This window comes from Myotis lucifugus, unplaced genomic scaffold (assembly GCF_000147115.1).
Source record: "Myotis lucifugus unplaced genomic scaffold, Myoluc2.0 scaffold_106, whole genome shotgun sequence".
Classification (NCBI taxonomy): domain Eukaryota; kingdom Metazoa; phylum Chordata; class Mammalia; order Chiroptera; family Vespertilionidae; genus Myotis; species Myotis lucifugus.
In genome coordinates, this window is record NW_005871154.1 from 3,654,796 (window position 1) to 3,669,157 (window position 14,362).

A 14,362-nucleotide genomic window follows, 5' to 3' on the forward strand; every position below is an offset into this window, starting at 1 on the left:
TGAGTCTTTATCATTTTCTATATATAAAATCTTGTCATCTGCATGCTCAATGTCACTAATCATCAAAGAGATGCAAATTAAAACCACAGTGCCAGAATGGCTGTCATCAATAAATCCACAAATTACAGTGTTGGTGAGAATGTGGAGCAAAGGGAACCCTTGTGCACTGTTGGTGGGAATGTAGATTGATGCAGCCACTATGGAAAACAGAATGGAGGTTCCTCAAAAAATTAAAAATGGAACTGCCTTATGACCCAACAATTTCAACTCTGGGTATATAGCTGTAGAAACACAAAGTACTAATTTGAAAGAATATATGGACCCCTATGTTCTTTGCAGCATTATTTACAATAACCAAGATTTGGAAGCAACCAAGTGCCCATGAATAGATGAGTGGTACATATATACAATGGAATAGTACTTGTCCATAAAAAAGAATGAAATCTTACCATTTGCAACAGTGTGGATAGACCTAAAGAATATTATGCTCAGTGAAATAAATCAGAGAAAGACTAATACCACATGGTTTCACTTATATGTGGAATCTAAAGAACAAAATTAATGAACAAACAAAATTGAAGCAGACTCATAGATACAAAGGACAGACTGATGATTGTCAGAGGGGATGTGGGTTGAGGGGTTAGGTGAAAAAGGTAAAGGGATTGAGAAGTACAGTTTGGTAGTTGCAAAACTGTCATGGTCTTGTATGGTACAGCATAGGGAATATAGTCAATAATATTGTAATAACTATGAATAGTGCCAGATGGTCGTCTCACTTTGTAAAGTATATGATTATTTAACTACTATTCTGTATACCTGAAACTAATACAAAATAATATTGAATGTAAAATTTAATTAAAATATACAATTAAAAATACTTAATTTGCAAATAGCTACAGTTTTACTTTTTTCTTTCTGATATGGATGTGCTTTATTTTTTTACTAGAGGCCCGATGCACAAAAGTTGTGCAAGGAGCTCGGCCCTCACAGCCCCAACTGCCATCTTGGCCCTCACAGCAGCCCTGGCTGCCTTGCATTCCTGCCCCTGCCCACTGGTCATCCCAGAAGGTCATCCCAGGAGGTCGTTCTGCTGTCTGGTCTAATTAGCATATTAGCTCTTTATTATATGGGATTGTCTAATTGCTCTGATAAGAGTTCAGTATCATGCTGAATAAAAATGGTTAGAATGGGATTTTTTTTTTGTTCATGATTTAGAAGAAGAAAGTTCAGCTTTCCACTGTGTAGTATGATATTTTCTTCTTTAACCTATTGGCTATTCCATACCATATTGGTTAATCTCCACATTTTTGTGTATTCTTCAGTTTTCTTCTTGTAATTGATTTCTATTTTCATATCATTGTGGTCAGCAAAAATGATTAATATGAGTAGAGTCTTCTTAAATTTATCAAGACTAGAATTGTGGCCTAACACATGATCTGTTCTGTAGAATGTTCCATGCGCACTTGAGAAGAATATGTATGATGCTTTTGGATGAATATTCTGTGTACATCTTTAAGTCCATCTGGTCTAATGTGTAGTTTAAGTCCAGTTTTTCCTCGTTGACTTTATGTCTGGAATCATCTAACCATTGTTTAAAGTGGGGTATTGAAATCCCCTATAATTATTATATTGCTGTCTATTTCTTCCTTTAGATGTCTTAATATTTACTTTATACCTGGTATTTTTAGGTGCCTTCTAGGTTGCTTGTATAATTATTTACAAATGTTATGTACTCTTGTTGGATTGACCTTTTTATTATTATAATACAGGCCCGGTGCATGAAATTCATGCACTGGGGGGGGGGATGTCCCTCAGCCCAGCCTGCCCCCTCTCACAGACTGGGAGCCCTCAGGGGATGTCCTACTGACGGCTTAGGGAGTGGGCCTAAGCTGTAGTCTGGCCTCTCTCTGTGGGAGGTGACTGGGCTGATCAGGGGAAGGCGCCAGCCCCATCACCCCACTGCTGCTGCCATGCCGGCTGCTGCAGCTGCCAAGGTGTTTTCATCAACACGGACTCGAGTTCCTTTACCACGAAAAAATGACAACTTTCTTTAGGCATTTTCAAGATGTGTCTTTCATAGGATATAACATTTCTTTCTTTCTTTCTTTTTTTAATCCTCACCTGAGGATATGTTTCCATTGATTTTTAGAGAGCTTGGAAGAGAGAGGGAAAGACAGAGAGAAACATCAATGTGAGAGGGACACTTCGATTGGTTGCCTCCTACATGAGCCCTGACCTGGGCCCTGGCCAGGGAGGAGCCTGCAACCTAGGTACATGCCCTTGATCAGAATCGAACCCGGACCCTGTGGTCAGCAGGCCGAGGCTCTATCCACTGAGCCAAACTGGCTAGGCAGGATATGACATTTCTTAGCCCCTCCAGCAGCGGACCTTAGTTTTTTCCTCTAGGAGTGTGGTGGAAAGGCCCTAAATCACCTTCATGGATTCTTATTACCCAAGTTACCAAGAACTCTGCTAGTGGCGGCGTACAGGGAGCTTAGCCAATGAGCGGTCAGAAAAGGTGTTTCCTCTGCAGCTCATACGCAGAGGCCCCCCTGTGTTGTGTCCGCTGGGCTTGGGGCATGCTGCCTGCCCAGACACCCTCCCCCCACGGCCAGGGTGACAACGCCAGGGTCCCGCCCTGGCTGCTATGGGTGCTGCCATCTTTGTGGCGGAGTGACAGTTAATTTGCATATTACCCTTTTATTAGATTAGACAGTGATCTTCTTTGTCTCTTATTACAGTCTTTGGCTTAAAGTCTATTAGTCTCATTTGAGTATAGCTACCCCTGCTTTCTTTTGATTTCCATTTGCATGGATTTTTTCCCATCTCTTCACTTTCAGTACCGTGTGTCCTTACATCTGAAGTGAGTTTCTAGTAGACAGCATATAGTTGGGTCTTGTTTTTTATCCATTCAGGCACTGGATGTGCTTTGATTGGAAAATTTAGTCTATTTTCATTTAAAATATTTATTGATTAGCATGGGCTTACTGTTGCCATGTTGTTAATTTTTTTCTGGCTGTTTTGCTCTTTATCTCTTTCTTTGTGAATGGATGATTTTCTGTAGGGGTATGCTTAGATTCCTTTCTCTTTGTCTTTTGTGTATCTATTATAGGTTTTTGCTTTGTGGTTACCATGAGGCTTATATACAACACCTTATATTTATAGCAGTCTTATTGAAAGCTAATAATGTCTTATATTTAAATGCATACTAAAGTTCTATATTCCACATTTAAATGCATACTAAAACTCTATACTCTAGTTTTTATATTTTTAATGTCATAATTTACATCTTTTTACCTTTGGAACCATTAAGAAATATTATATTGATATTTATTTTGTTAAATATATATTTTTTATTGTTGATAGTATTACAGATATCTCCCATTTCTCCCCTTTTTACTCTCCTCCTCCACGCCCCCTTTCCCCAAGTCTTCACTACCCTATAGCCTGTGTCTTTGGGCTGTGTATTATTTATATTTATTTTTAATGCATTTGTTTTTAACCTTTGTGTTCAATTTGTCATATACCCACCACCATTAGAGCTTTAGAGTATTCTGAATTTAATTATATACTTGCATTTACCAGTCTAATTTATGCTTTCATATGTTTTCCTGATACCAATTAATGTCCTTGTTTTTCAGCCTAAAGAACTCCCTTTAAATTTATTATAATACCAATCTAATGGCAAAGGACTCCATCAGCTTTGCTTGTCTGGTAAATTCTATTTTTTCCTTTAATTCTGAAGGACATTTTGCTGGGTATTCTTTCAGCACTTTGAATATATTATGCCTCTCCCATTTGGCTTGCAAAGTTTCTGCTGAAAAAACGTACTAATAGTCTTGTGGGAGTTCCTTTGTATGTATCAAGTTGTTTTTCTTTGGCTGAGAAGAATCTTTAAGATTCTCTCTTTGTCTCTAACTTCTGACAAATTAATTATATTGTGTTTCAGTGGAGGTTTCTTTGCATTCATCTTATTTGTAACTCTCTGAGCTTCTTGGTCTGGATGTCTGTTTCTTTGAGTAGGATAAGAAAATTTTCATCCATTAATTCTGAATAAGCTTTCTGCCTCCTGTTCTCTTCTTTTTCTGGGACCTCTATAATGCAAAACTCAATCTGTTTAAGCTATCTTCATTCCTTTTCATTCTTTTTTCTCTTATGATTGGATGAATTCTATTCCTTTTTCTTTGAGTTTGCTCTTCCTTTCTTATGCCTTATCGAGTCTGAGGTTGAACTATTCTATTGAAATTTTCATTTCTGTTTGTGTTCACCTCTGTGATTTCTGTTTGGTACTTCTTAAATATTTTCTATCCTTTTGTTTAAATTCTCACTTTGTTCATAACTTGTTTTCCTGACTGTGGTGAGCATCTTTATAGTGATTTATTTGAACTCTTTTTTAGATATATCACTTATCTTCCTTTCATTAAGTTCTATTAATGGAGTTTTATCCTGTTCTTTTGTTTGGATCATATTTCTCTTTTTCATCATTTTTTTGGGGGGAGGACTCTCTCTATTGTTTTAGGTGCATTAGATTAAAAGAGCCACCTCTCCTAGTCTTGATGGAGTGGTCTCCAGTAGGAAATGAACCTTATCATTTATCCTGGCCCTAACTCTTTGTTGTCTCTCAAACCTTTATGAATGTCCAAGCTGCCCTCTTTGTTCTTAGTGGCTTTGAAGTAGTTGGGGTGCCACGACCTGTGGGTGTTCCAAAGGGGTGGGCCTCAGTCAGCACCTAGATGCAGGCTGATTAGAAACCATGCCCTTAGGCAACAGTTTTTAAAATACAGAAGTAGATCCCTTTCAGGGAAAGACTGGGAGCTGGGTATTTCTTTATGCTCCCTCTTTGCTGAGCCTCAGAGTAGTGGCAGGTTGAGAAGTGTTCTTTTGTTGGCTACTGTCCTCCCGGACCTGCAAGCAAAAGCCCACTGGCCATCAGAGCCAGGCCATCAAGGTGTGCATGTTGTAGGTGGCAACCACAAAACCTGGGGCACCAGACATGGTATCACTCACTCTGGGGAGACCCTGGAAACCTGGAGGTGGCCTGGAGAACAAGGAGATGATGCTACTGCAGGCCTCCTGGGACTCTGGAGAGCATAGCCCTTGGCCCCTAGATGTTAATGAGAAGAATTACCTCAGGCGGAAGCTTTTAAGATATGAAAATTGTCCTCTTTCTGGGGAAGACTGGAAGATCATTGTTCCTCCTTTGTGTTCCCTCCCAGAGTAGGAGGATAGCCAGTTAGGAACTATTTCTTTATTTGGTAGACTCATGTTGAACCTGCAAGTGCAAGATCCACTGGCCACCAGAGCCAAGCGATCAAGGGGTGTATCCTCTGTGCCACAGGTGCAAAAGATGGGGCTTCAGACAAGTGCACAAACTGCTTTCAGGGAGATACTGGCAACCTGGAGTTGGGCAGAGGGAGGCAGTTGGGAGGAGGGGATATTTCCTGCCAGTCTCCTCAGTCTCTGGGGCAGGTGCTAAATTCAGAGCCTGACCCCTCAGACTGCAGCTTTAAGATATACACATAGTCCTTTCAGGGAAAGAATGGGAGATGGGAGATGGAGATGGGCATCTCTGCGTTTTCTTCTTTTCCTGATGGGCAGGACTCGCTCAGTCTCTGGATTGCATTCAGAGGGAACTGTTCTTTGTGTAGCTAAAGATTTGGTGTGTCCATGGGAGGGATGTGTTCAGGAGCCTCCTGTGTTGGCATCTTGAACCAAAGTGATCAATATTATTGTTGTTATTTTATACAACTAGTGTTTATTTAGATTTATCCACAGAGTGCAATCTTTCCTTATATATATATATTTTTTGTATCTTAGGCCTTCTTTTTGTGTTTATTCCTTTTTGAGGAATTCTAACTTTTTTTTTTTCATTGAGGGACTAACTTTCATAAGTTATCTCAAATTTTGCTGTCTGAAAATTTCTTTGTTTTGCTCTATCTTGAATGACAGTTTAACTAAGTGTATAATTCTAGCTTGGCATCTATTTGCTTTTAGTACTTTAAAAACTATTGAAGTTTTTTTTTTACTTTACTTATTGAGAAGATTTAGGTGATTTTTTTCTTTGATTGTTATTAACATATGTATTCTTTGCAGTTTTAATGTATCAGTTCATGTCTGTAATCAATTTTAGAAAGTTAGCACCTTCTATTCTTCAAGTATTACTTTTCTCTCATTTTTTTTGAACTCCAATTAGACATGTTAGGTTTCTCCTTTTATTTTTCATAACTCATAACTCTGCTTTTATATTTTCTATCCCCTTTATCTTAGAATTGCATTCTTCATTATACTCATATTATCTATTTTACTAATTTTTTTAGGGTTAGGACTTATGTTGTGTAGTACCGGAGGATATTAAGAATCTGGGCATAAGTGTAAGAAAATGTGTGTAACAGTTCTACAGGAAAAATTATAAAAATTAAAATAAATGTCATTAAAGAAAAACTAAGTGGAGATATGTATTGCTTTAATATGTACGGAGTCAACTTAAAAACATCAGTTATTCCAAATTTATCTATGGATTCAACATATTTCCAATGAAAATTTTAAAAGATTTTTTCATTTGAATTTGATTAGCTTATTTTAAAATATATATGGGAAATTATAGGGCTAAGAACAGCCAAGTCACTGCTGAAGAAGAAGAGTAAGGAAAGAAGATTTTCTTCTTTCTCATATATATAATGATTTATTATGAAGCCAGTATAAATAACTAAGGTAGTGTGGTGCTAATGGAGAGATAGACAAAGTGACCAATGAGATAGAGAGCCCAGAACAAATTCATCCACCTGTGTAACAGAAATAGTATGGCAAATTAATGGGGGGGAAAAAGGACTATTCAATAAATTTAACTAGGAAAAAAGCTGGAAAAAATTGAATATTTACCTTACAACACAAATAAACTTCAGCTTTGTCAAGAATTTAAATGTCAAATTCAACATTTAAAGTATTTAGTATACAATACTGGGGGATGTTTAAAGCTTAAAATATAAAAGGCTATCTTAAGCAAATTATAAGGAATGCTTATTAAAAATAAAATATTTTGAATGATGACCTTCCTTTTATCAAAATAAATCTTAAAGTGAAAATGTAAGTTATAAATTTGGAGAAGTTATTTATGATACATATAACTAATAATGAGTGAGTGTCAATAATATATAAAGAATTCTTACATATTGATAAGAAAAGGACAATTTGTTCAAATCACATAGTGCAATATTATTCAGGACTCAAAATAATTTATTTATAGCTACAAAATTATATGTTAGTGTTTATATATATGTGTGAATATGGGTGAATCTATGCAATATAACTTTGAATGAAAAAAGTTTTAAAAATACAGCATGATAAATAAAAGTATATCCTATATAATAAAGAGCTAATATGCTAATTAGACTGGATGGTGGAATGACCTTCCAGAATGACCAGCAGGTGGGGGGCAGGGCCACGGGGCTGCAAGGTAGCTGGGGCTGCAAAGGCCTACTCTTGCATGAATTTTGGCCTCTAATTTTAAATAAAAGTATATTTAAAGTCAAAATATACTTTTTAATAATACACATACTCAGACACCACACACACACACACACACACACACACACACACACACAGAAAAGCAAGAGACGACAAAAAGAGATTTAGGAGAGTGGCCATCTCTCAGTGGAGCAAGCAGGGAATAGAATGGGGCAGGATTCAGGCCGATGCAAGTTACTGTCAGTTTTCTAGTTTTCATTTTAAATGATGCTTTCATGGGTATTTGTTGTATTATAGACAAATAAACTAAAAATCAAGTGAGTAAAGATGGCTTTGTATGGACCAATAATGAGAATATAACATGGGCCACAAATAATAATGAATCCACTTTGGGTCTATTGAAAGGAAAACATAAAAGCAGCCAGGTGAAGGGGGGTAAATATGCTTCAGGCAGAGGGAACAGTAAATACACAGGTTCTGCAGTTGGAAAGCTTACAGTGAATTTTCTAGGAAGTGACTAAAGGCCAGAGTAGAGGGAAATGATAAAGGACAGTGGCCTAGAATGTGGCTGGAGAAGGATGCAATTGAAGGATCATGCAGGATTTTGCTTATGATGTTAAGTAGTTTAAATTTTATTCTAAATACATTAAAAAGTTGTTAGGTTTAAAGCAAGGGAGAGATGTCATCAATGTATATTTTTTTAAAAGTTAGTTTGGCTGGAATATGTACAATGAATTACAGTGAGCTAAGATTAAAAGGAATCATGGAAACCAGTATGAGGCTATGGAGTAGCGCAAAGAAGAATTAATGGTGAGGTGTGTTTTTTTTTCTAAGTTGGTGGTTGTGCAGAGAAGTGGACAGATTGAGGATTCCTTACTGAAATCGCTCTATCAATGGGATATGTTTGATGTGAGGATGTGTGAGGAGTTGAGGGAGATGGGAAGAAAAGGAATGCATATTTTAGAGCTTTGAAAAGGGCAGGCCTTGGTGGATGGATAGATTTTTACCCAATATTGATTCTAGCTCAGCCTAGTGTTGCATCAAGTTCAGCTCTTCATCTTCAGCTGCTGTTTCTCCTTATGGGATTTTTCCTTCTGGGATAGACAAAGAGGAAGGAAATGGAAATGGAAATGAAATGGGGAAAGAAGAAAGAACTGTGTAAGCGAGTCATTATTATTTCTTAACCAATGTGAGGTTTGGGGTCATGTTGTACTATAGTTAGTGATAAAACAAAACAAATAATTTTCATTTTACCCATAGCAAGTTTTAGATTTTATGCTTTTAAAGTTATTTCCCGTTAACTTCAAGGACCATTGACCTATGTCACTGCTACTCTCTTTAGTTATCTATACTACTGCTACTCTCTTTAGTTATCTATACTAATAAAAGGCTAATATGCTAATTAGATCGGGAGACCTTCTGGAAGTCGAGGCAGAGGCAGTTAGGGGTGATCAGGGCAGGAGGGGAGGGCAGTTGGGGGTGATCAGGCCAGCAGGGGGGCAGTTGGGGGCAAGCAGGCCAGCAGGTAGAGTTGTTAGGAGTGATCAGCAGGCAGAGTGGTTAGGAGCGATCAGGCAGGCAGGCAGGTGAGTGGTTAGGAGCCAGTGGTTCCGGATTGCAAGAGGGATGTCCAACTGCCAGTTTAGGACATCCCCCAAGGGATCCCAGATTGGAGAGGGTGCAGGCCAGGCTGAGGGACAACCCCCATGCACAAATTTCGTGCACCAGGCCACTAGTGCTCCTATAAAATGTTAGATTCATGTAAGAGGAAGAAGACATTGCATTTGAATACTGTTTTCTATAGACATGTTAAATCTACAAGCTAAGAGGTTCACTGTGGTTGTAGTGTGTGGGTGTTTTAGAACAAAAGTATTTCTAACATTATCCACATGAATAACCAATAACAAAAATGAGCTTATTCCTGAGCAAGACCTATAATTGAGCTGGTGAGTGTTTATTTCCTGCCACATTTCTGTTACTTCGCTGCATGTGCAGAACAAATACTTCTGACTCATATGTATTATATTCACGGCACTGATATTGCATTGATTCAGGTTTGTGAGTGATTCAGTCTTTCATACATGGCCTTCTACAGCAAGAAGCTGTTGCTAGGCCTGATTCTTTGTAATTTTCCTCAGTGAATTATATGATGGAACAGAGATCATGAATATCAAACTTAGAGATGGCACCAGGTTGTCATTTTAAACACCAGGTTAGAATTCAAAATGATTCCGGCCAAATGGAAAAGAGAGTCCAAAAAGGAACAAATTCCGGCCAAATGGAAAAGAGAGTCCAAAAAGGAACAAATTCAAATTTTGATGGAATATGTCTGATTCTTTATGCTATATGATAGAAAAAAATTTAGACATTGAAATGGAAAGAGGCTGAGGGCTAAGGGACTGGGGGATGGCAATATTCCAATTGGAGAACCACTAGCAAAGCATACCAATGGTCATGTGCCTACTCAAAGAGTATGCTATGGAGAAGTTGGTACTAGCATTCAGCAAAAATGAGCCTAGCGAAGGTAGTGCTTTATTAAGTGATAATTTTTTCCACTTTTGAAGATGATAGTAAAGCAGGCACTGTTTAATTTAAGGTATGTTGTCTATAGATATTTCTATGTTACCTATAGAAAATAGGCCAGATTATATTGTTTATAGATACACTATCCATAAGCATTTAACTCTGTACTTGAAAATAATAGAATATTCATTTTTAATATCTCAACCTGTGCTCTAGAATAAGAACTCTATGTATTTTATTTTATATTTGACTTCATCATACATATCACTTCAACTACTAGTAAAATCCCTACCCAGTGCATCCTGTTTACTTTACTAAGGACGAGAGGAGAACCCTTCACCAGAAAATAATCTTTGTTCTGTTCCAGGATGGACTTCTTCATTATCTCTGTTTCTCTGATCCCTTTCTTTCACTTGAGCACTTTTTCCTCTGACTTACTCTGTCTGTGCATTGGCCATGGACAGAGCCATTCCCTGACTGCAACTAAACTGAAAGGGGATCACCCATTGCATAACGTTATACTCTTTTTTGAGAAAATACCAGGAAACATCAGTTGCATATTTGAATTCTGTATGTTGGTATGAACAATAGATACTCCATTTTGCAACTTCAACTTAAAGAGTGTTTTTGCAAAATCCCTGTTTGGTGTTTAAATGATTGAATCATTGAATCTTAGGGTGGAAACCTTAGGGATAACTTTTCAAGATGTGCACAATCCCTTACATGGCATTCTTGAAAGATGGTCATGTATGTTTTACTTGATTGCCGCCTATAATGATATGCTCAGTCTTGGAGGCAGCTCATTTTATTGTTGGATGGCTTTAGTGGTTAAATTCTGCTGGGCCTGACCAGCAGCCCCTGAACAACGGATGAACAGATTACTCAGACACAGTTTGACTGTGCAAGAGAGGGCTAAGGGGCCCCTGGCTTTAGTAGCCAGAGCAGCATCTTTGCCTGCCTCGTTAGGCTTTTATTGGAATTTTTATCTTTAGGTACAATCAGTAGGGTGAGTAATCCTGGGAGGACACATGTTTACATTATACTCTAGGCAAGGGCATCCAGGGATTAAGCATAAGGATTCCAGTAAACACCCAGGGGTCTTTACATGCACAGACTTGTTTGGAAAGGTCAAGGAATAATTGTTGCAGATAAGTTGCCAGGTGACGTGGAAATATTAATCAGCCGGGCACTCAGAGAATATTCAGAAAAGTTGCCTTTACTGCAGATGCACTAGTGCCATGACTCGGGGGAGCCAGTCTCTAAATCCTGAGTGATGAATATGGATGACGCTTTCCCTTTTTACCCTTTAGTTCCTTTGTTCCCCAAATATGGATCAGGTTCCAGGCCCTTCATGGGCTTTGCAGCCCGCTGTGAGTTGGGATGGGGGAAGTGAGACCAGACCCAGAGGCCTGCCAGCACTGGTGCCAGCCCCTCCTGGAATTGTATATGGTTCATGGCTTATGGCCTCTGTAAAATGGGAGTATTCTGGGAAACAGGCAGGACAGGCATCACAGATAAGAATGGAGTTTATTGGCTAGCAAGAGTGTGCATTAGAAGGCAGAGGCAGGTCACTGGCACAGGTTCAGATAGCTAGCCCCCCAAATGTCTTATTTCCCCTTTATTATTAGGGGCGCCGCCTTCGACACTCCCCTAAGTCTCCCCTAAGTCAGAATTCCAATAAACAGGGCAGGCAGCATTCCACACACTTCCCTTTTATTAGAATGTCCTTATAAACTTTCCCACCAAATCTCATGCTTCCCAACAAAATTCTTATAATCTTCTTTTTTAGAATAGGTGTCTTTGAATTATTGAAGTTAGTAACTCCAACCTCTTAGCTTCTTATTGTTCTTAGGATAAAGACAAGTTCCTTCTCATGGCCTACCAGCTCTTCATGTCTGGCCCCTGCCTGCATCTTAAGCTTCATATTGTATGATTTTTTCCTTAACCAATTAGTTCCAGCCACACTGACCTTTTCATTTTTCTCTTTTCATGTTTCATTTTTCCAGAGGGAGTTTGCGTATGCCATTCGTCCCTTCAGCCTAGAACACTCTCCTTCCAATCCCTTCTCATCTTTCACCAAATTAACCTTTATCTTTTAGATTTCAGCATGAACATTTCTTAAATTAATTCTTCGTGATCTGCCTGATTTAGGTTAAATTCTCCTGTTATATGCACTCATGTGCTCTGGCCCTCGTCTTTGTAGCATCTATCACAATTATGATTTAAACTAATCAATGATTAGTAGGTGAATGTCTTTTTAACCCCTCCCCCCAGTGATTTTGTTCATGATCATTATTAGCACTTAACACAGAACCTGACACATGGTGGGTGTGTAGTAAATATTTGTTGAAGGAAATAAATGAAATGGTTATAGGTCTGCCTTTTAGATACATGGGAACATTTCACTTCTAAGCAAGAAATTTCGGAATGTTTGTCTTTGAAGAAAAGGTTACACATAAACTGTCCTTAAATGTGTCTTTCCTATGACAAATCAGAGCCTTTCATCATACTGGTTGCTTTCTGTCTTCTGCATGCATTCAGGTTTGTCAATAGCAGTGCTTTGTGCACTGAAGCAGTTAGTTCTGAAAATAGTGCTTCCAAATTGTGAGAATGCCTTTAGGTTTTAGAAATTCATATTAGAATTAGAAATAGCTTTTGTGAGATGAGTTGATCTCTGAATGTGATATTTTAGATTTTGGTTCACTTTACATGTGCTGGTTTAATTTCCATATAGGTTGTCTTTTGAAAAAACACTGTAGTTCTTGGTTTCTGTCAGACTTGTTTCTTCCCAGGACTCAGGTGCAGGTTGGCATTGGATTCCTTGAACCATAAGTATAAGAGATCCACCCCTGTAATCTCTGTAAATCATGTGAGTTTTGTTTTGTATGTGTGTAAGTGAGACCAGGAGCTTCAAAATCATGATGTGGAGTAAACATTTCCTGGGCAGCGTTTTACAATAAAAACTCACTCTCACCCCTTTTGGTGTTTTAGGAGAAAACAATGCAAATAATTGGAAATACAAATCAAAGACCTTCAATAAACTATAATGCTTTTTATATGTTTCACCATCAACAAAGTTAGTAAGTTATTGTTAACTTTCTTTTTCCAGATTATTAAGTTAATTAATTGTTAATTAAGTTAATTAAATGTTTATTAAGTTTTTCTGTCTTAGAACAATAACTCATTTTTATGATTATAAAGTCAATACAAATAGAAAGTAGAAATTTGGAAAACACAAAGATATTTATCCTCTACCCAGATATAACTACTGTTAAAGCCTTGGTACATTTGTGTTCATTTTTAATTAATTCAATAAACACTGAGTTCATACTATTTGCTATTTATTATTCTAGAAGACAGAAGATAGATCAGTTCACAAAACAGATGAAATTTTTATTCTCATAGAGTTTATAACCTAGTGAGGGGAGATATAAAATAAACAAATAAAATATTAAATGTCAACTGATGCACCATCTATACTAATAAAAGGGTAGTATGCTAATTAGACTGGGAGACCTTCCAGACGTTCTTCTGGACAAAGCCATGGTGTCAGGGCCGAGGTAGAGGCGGTTAGAGGCCATGAGGGGAGGGCAGTTGTGGGTGATCAGGCCAGGATGGGATGGTAATTGTGGGTGATCAGGCTGATGGGGGGCAGGGCCGTTGGGGGTAAGCAGACCAGCAGGGGGGCCAGTTGGGGGCGAGCAGGCCATCAGTGGGGGTCAGTTGGAGGTGATCAGGACATGGGGGGGCAATTTGGAGTGAGCAGGACAGCAGGGGGGAGCAGTTGGGGGCAAGCACACTGGCACGGGGGGCAGTTGGGGGGTGATCAGGCTGGTGGGGGGGCATTTGGGGGCAAACCCACCAGCAAATATTGTAGTTCAGGGCAATCAGGCAAGCAGGTTAGCAGTGAGTAGATAGGAGCCAGCAGTCCCTGATTGTGAGAGGGATGTCTGACTGCGGTTTAGGCCCCGATCCCTGTAAACCCAGCAGTAAGCCATCCTTTGAAGGGGTCCCAGAATAGAGAGAGTGCAGGTTGGGCTGAAGGGACACCCCCCTCCCCCCCCCACTGCATGAATTTCGTGCACCGGGTCACTAGTAAATATATAAAACAGAGTAGGGAGATAAAGAGTGTTATATAGGGTGGAAAGAGAAGATGTTTCTGAATGAAAAGTGACATTGGAGCAGAGAGCTAAAAGAATCAGAGTAAATATCTAGTTCTAGAAAGGATCATGCAGACAGAATAGCAAATGGAAAGGCCCTGAGACAGGAGTATGAATGGCATATCCTATATAATAAAACCCTAATATGCAAATCGACCAAACTTCATAACGACTGGTGGAACGACCGGTTGCTATGACGCGCACTGACCACTGGG